We start from the raw sequence: 6,000 nt of genomic DNA on the forward strand, positions 1-6,000 counted from the left end.
CATACATTTGTGACTTCCCCAATTGTTCCTATACAGAACATCACTACTATAGAACCTAAGATTGGTCTTTTGAGATGTTCTTTCAGACTTTTGCATTCTGGCAAACAATTGATCCCACCAGGACCTGTGACTCATGAGTCAACTAGTCCTGTGGCCCTCACCCAAAGGCCACACTCAGTGCATAAAGACTGTTTTTCATAACTCTATAATTTCATCCCCAATCAGCAACCCCCTTCCTTAGCCCCCAACTCACCAAATCATCCATTAAAACCCTAGTCTCTGAGTTCTTGGAGAGACTGATTTGAGTAATAGCACCAACGCTCCTGCTAGGACTGTTAATTGAACTCTTTCTCTACTGCAATAGTATGATCTCAGTGAATTGGTTTTGTCTCTGCAGTGGGCAAGAAGAACCCATTGGGTGATGACAGTGTCATGTGGTTTGACTACAATGTGTCCAGATATTGAATTTTGTTTACGCCTGCTTGAGATTTGTTGTGCTCCCCAAATTTCAAATTTGTGTCTTTTATTCAATTTTAGAAAATGTTCGGCTATCTCAGAATTGCTCTCCTACATTCTCTTGTGTCTTTTCTTCTGAATTTCAATTATGCTGAAGGAGCTCAGAACACACCACCCCAAATATGCCACTTTGGGATGAGGACTACTTTGAGCTAAAGGCACTTTAAAAAACCAGCAGGGACAAGAAAGTCACTCTGATCCTCCCCATTGTCTTCCTGAAAACAAGAGATAAAAATCTCCATTTGGAAGATGTCTTTCCAATACCAGGAGGAAAGTAACATTCTTATCAACAATCTAAATGTCCATCTAGGCATGAATGGATAAAGAAAATGTGGTATGTACATACAATGGAATATTATTCACCCTTTAAAAAGAAGGCAGGCAAGCACATTTGCTCACATCTGTAATCCCAATTATTCGGGAGGCTGAGGAGTGCTTAAGCCCAGGAGTTTGAGACTAGCCTGGCCAATATAGCAAGACCTTGTCTTGAAAAAAATTTTTATTTAAACCTCGCTAGGCATGGTGGTATGCATCTGTAGTCCCAGCTACTTGGGAGGCTGAGTGGGAGGATCACTTGAGCCCAGGAGTTTGAGGCTGCAGTGAGCTATAATCATGCCACAGCACTCCAGCCTGAACAACAGAGTGAGAACTTGCTGTGGGGGAGGAATAATCAATTCCTCTACTCATCTTATGTTCTCCACTGGGGCCTTGTAAATTAGACTGACAAAAGACAGATTAACAGAACAACAACAAAATAACAGATTAACAAAATAAAAATAGAAGTTTATTAACATGTGTACTGAATATGCAATATGGAGAGCCCAGAAATGAGTAACTCAAAGGTTTGTTTTGGACTTGTTTTATATAGCATCTTAGCAAAGGAGCTATAAATTTTTAGAGAAGTGACAAGACAAAGGAAAAGGGCCTTGAGTCTCTAGAGGCAGCAAACTGTGGGAAGGCAAATATATAGTAAACAATAGGTAGCATGAAAGTTAATCGGCCAGACACAGCGGCTCACACCTGTAATCCAGCACTTTGGGGGATCGAGGCAGGTGATCCCCCGAGGTTAGGAGTTTGAGACCAGCTTGGCCAACATGGTGAAACCCCATCTCTTCTTTTTTTTTTATTTATTTATTTTTTTTTTTGAGACAGAGTCTTGCTCTGTTGCCAGGGTGGAGTGCAGTGGCACTATCTTGGCTCACTGCAACCTCCGCCTCCTGGTTGAAGCAATTCCCTTGCCTCAGCCTCCCAAGTAAATAGGACTACAAGTGCGTAACACTATGCCTGGCTAGTTTTTGGTAGTTTTTAGTAGAAACGGGGTTTCACCATGTTGGCCAGGATGGTCTCGATCTCTGGTTCTCGTGATCTGCCTGCCTTGGCCTCCCAAATTGCTGTGATTACAGGCGTGAGCCACTGCGCCCAGTCAAAACTCTATCTCTTCTAAAGATACAACAACAACAACAAAATTAGCTAGGTGTGGTAGCAGGTGCTGCCTGCAATCTCAGCTACTTGGGATGCTGAGGCAGGAGAAACTCTCGAACCCAGGAGGTGGAGGTTGCAGTGAGCCGAGGTTGCACCATTTCACTTCAACCTGGGCAACAAGACCCAGACTGTCTCATACAAAAAAAAGAAAGTTAATTATATGAATTGCATCATTCTCGTCATGCCCAAATAAAAGAGTCGAGGCCAGATATGGTAGCTCTCGCCTGTAACCTCAGCACTTTGGGAGGCTGAGGCAGGAGGGTTGCTTGAGACTAGGAGGTTAAGATCAGCTTGGGTAATGTAAGGAGACTCCCGTCTCTGCAAAAAACAACAACAACAAAATCAGCTGGTGTGGTGGCTTACTTACACTTGTAGTTCCAGCTACTCAGGACAATTGCTGGGGCCCAGGAAGCCAAGGCTGAAGCAAGCTGTGACTGTGCCACTGCACTCCAGCCTGGGCAGCAGGAGATCTTATCTCTAAAAAAAGTTTTTTAATTATAAAAGAGCATTTAGAGGAAAGGAGGAAAAAGCACACAGGGCACATAACATTGCTCTGAGAATGTAATTTTTGGCAAGCCTGACTACTGAAACCGCCTGTTAAAACCTGAAAACAGTTTTACCTAGTAGCTACTGAAACAGCTGCTGAGACTGTAAGATTAATTTTACCCACCACAGTCACTCACCAATCAGAGTTTGCCCCCTCCTCAAAACTTTACTAGTGCCAGTGAACATTCTTTCAAAACAGCATGTAACATTTCTCCCTTTTATAAAGTCTCCAACCTTCTCTTTGTTCTTTGAACATACCAAAGATCACCCTGTTTCTGTGTATGCCCGGAATTGCAATTCTTGCTTCCGCAAAAAGTGTTAAATTTGTCTGTACATTTTATTTGACTTGAACAGTAGATAAAGGTTGGTTTGTACAGTTTGTTATATAGATTTCTCTGCTGCCACGTCCAGGCTGATAAGGATCTAGAGTTGTCTCTAGGGATTAGCTTTTGTCCTTCCTGATAGAGGAAGAAGAGGAGCAAGACTACCTTTTTTTTTTTTTTTAATTTTTAAATTTTATTTATTTTTGAGATGGAGTCTGGCTCTGCCGCCCAGGCTGGAGTGCAGTGGCACGATCTCGGCTCACTGCAGCCTCTGCCTCCTGAATAGCTGGGACTGCAGGTGGGCGCCACCATGCCTGGCTAATTTTTTGTATTTTTGCAGTAGAGATGGGGTCTCATCATGTTTGCCAGGATGGTCTCAACCTCCTGACTTCGTGATTTGTCCGCCTTGGCCTCCCAAGGTGTTGGGATTACAAGCATGAGCCACTGTGCCTGGCCCCTTCTTCTTTATTTTTTAAAGTCAAGGTCTCACTCTGTTGCTCAGGCTAGTGTGCAGTGGCATGATCATAGCTCACTGCAGCCTCAAACTCCTGGACTCAAGTGATCCTCCCACCTCAGCCTCCCAAGTAGCTGGGACTACAGGGTCTCACTCTGTCACCCAGGCTGGAGTACAATGGCATGATCTCCACTCACTGCAGCCTACACCTTCCGGGTTCAAGTGAGTCTTGTGCCTCAGCCTCCTGAGTAGCTGGGATTACAGAGGTGCACCACCATGCCTGGCTATTTTTTTTTTTTTTTTGTATTTTTAGGAGTACTGCACATGGCCTGTTTGCTGCTTTTTTCAAAGAGGCATATTTTGGGGTGACATATTTTGGTTTTCTTCACTGCAGTATGACAACCTGGAGGATATTATCTGAAATAAAATAAGCCAATCACAGTGCTTACTGGAATAATTCCATTTATATGAGGTATCTAAAACAGTCAAACTCATAGAAGCAGGATAGAAGAGTGGTTGTCCAAGGCTAAGGGGTTGGGGAAATAGGATGTTGCTATTCAATTGGTGTAAAATTTCATTTATACCAGGTGAATAACTTCTAGAGATCTGCACATTATGCCTATTGTAGACTTAAAAATCTGTTAAGCCGGGCTTGCTGGCTCATGCTTGTAATTGCAGCACTTTAGGAGGCTGAGGTGGGAGTGAAACAGGAGAGTTCCTAGGCTTCCCTTGCAGGACCTGCAACAGGGATATGGCTCTCTGTTCAGCTGCCACAAGCTCAAACCCTTAACAAGCTGGGGGGCACACAGACAGGCAGGTGCAGAAACCCAGAGCAAGCACTTTTGGGGTCCAGCCCCACAGGCAGCTTCTAGGGGTGGGTGCTTCAACTCTTGAAGTTGTGCTACAGTGGGTGTGCTACAGTGCTCTTTTAGCTCTGCTGTTCACAGAGGGCTTAAGTGTTAACCAGCTCAGTGCCCCTTTGGTACCTGGGCCCTTGTCTGGTGCCCAGGAAGAATCAGGTTACACACAGACTTGAAGAGTGGTGAATGTGGGGGTGTTATTGAGTGCTGGCTCTCAGTGGGGTGAGTGGGGAGCCGGAAAGGGGATGGAGTGGGGAGATGATCCCTTGGACTTCACCAGTCCAAGACAAAATCCTCTCCAACTGTCCCCAGCCAGATTCCTTTAGATGTTCAGATGCCCCTTCTCTTCTCACCTTCTCAGCTGTGCTGTTCTGCTCTTTGGCTCTTCCGCGCATCTCCTCATGGACCCAGGGGTTCGGGGTTTATATAGGTACAGGAAATGGGGTGTGGTGGACCAAGATGCAACATTTGGGCACGAAAACAGTAATGCCTGTTCCCATTTAGTGCCTCGGGTTTCCAGGCTTGAGGGTGGGGCTTTTGCCAGGGAACTGCACAGTATTTCCCTGTCTCCTGTTCATATCAGGAAGATTGCTTGGGTCTATGAGTTTGAGACCAGCTTGGGCAACATAGTGAGACCTGTGCCTCTACAAAAAATAAAAATACTAGCTGAGAGTGGTGATGTATGCCTGTAGTCCCAACTGCTTAAGAGGCAGAGGTGAAAGGATCACTTGAGCCTGGGAGGTTGAGGCTGCAGTGAGCTGCGGTCATGCCACTGCATTCCACCCTGGGTGACAGCGTGAGATCCTGTTCCAAAAACAGAAGAAAAAAAATCTGTCGGGGGTAGATTTCATGTTGTGTTCTTAACACAATAAAATAAATTTTAAAAGAAGAATCAATGATTTTTTTAATTAAAAAGTTAAATTTTATTTATTCATTATTATTATTTTTTGAGACATTAGAGTCTCACTGAGATGCCCAAGCTAGAGTGCAGTGGCATGTTCTCAGCTCACTGCAAACTCCGTCTCCCCAGTAGCTAGGACTACAGGCACACACCACCATGCCCTGCTAACTTTTTGTAGAGATGGGGTTTCACCATGTTGGCCTGGCTGGTCTTGAACTCCTGGCATCAAGTGATCTGCCCACCTTGGCCTTTCAAAGTGCTGAGATTACAGGCATGAGCCGCCTCGCCTGGCCAAAAAAAAAAAAAGAATTAATTAAAAAAAAATTTGGCTGGGCACAGCAGCTCACACCTGTAATCCCAGCACTTTGGGAGGCAGAGACAGGCAGATTGCAAGAGCTCAAGAGTTCGAGACCAGCCTAGGCAACACAGTAAAACCCCATCTCTACAAAAAATACAAAAATTAGCTAAGTGTGGTGGCACATGCCTATGGTCCCAGCTACCTGGGAGGCTGAGGCAAGAGGATTGCCTGAGTTCGGGAAGGTCAAGGCGGCAGTGAGCTGTGATTGTGCCACTGCACACCAGCCTGGGCAACAGACTGAGCCCCTTTCTCAAAAGAAAGAAAAAAATTTTAATTAAAATGGCTTGGCCTACAGAGCTTACATGGGAGATGAAGAGGTAATTTTCAAAATACTCTGTTTTTAAAAAGTACACAATTGGGCTGGGTGCAGTGGCTCATGCCTGTAATCCCAGCACTATGGGAGGCAGGCAGATCACTTGAGGTCGGGAGTTCGAGACCAGCATGGACAACATAGTGAAACCCTGTCTCTAATAAAATTCAAAAATTAACCAGATTTGGTGGTGTATGACAGTAATCCCACCTACTCAGAAGGCTGAGGCAGGAGGATCGCTTGAACCCAG

At 44.9% G+C, this 6,000-nt stretch overlaps 1 long non-coding RNA gene across 1 annotated transcript in view; it reads right to left on the reverse strand.

Annotated features, from left to right (window-relative positions):
- LOC119468940 overlaps positions 1-6,000 on the reverse strand; it is a 16,460-nt gene that overhangs the window by 5,889 nt on the left and 4,571 nt on the right. The window lies entirely within an intron of this gene.

This window comes from Cebus imitator, unplaced genomic scaffold (assembly GCF_001604975.1).
Source record: "Cebus imitator isolate Cc_AM_T3 unplaced genomic scaffold, Cebus_imitator-1.0 Scaffold537, whole genome shotgun sequence".
In the NCBI taxonomy this organism is placed as follows: domain Eukaryota; kingdom Metazoa; phylum Chordata; class Mammalia; order Primates; family Cebidae; genus Cebus; species Cebus imitator.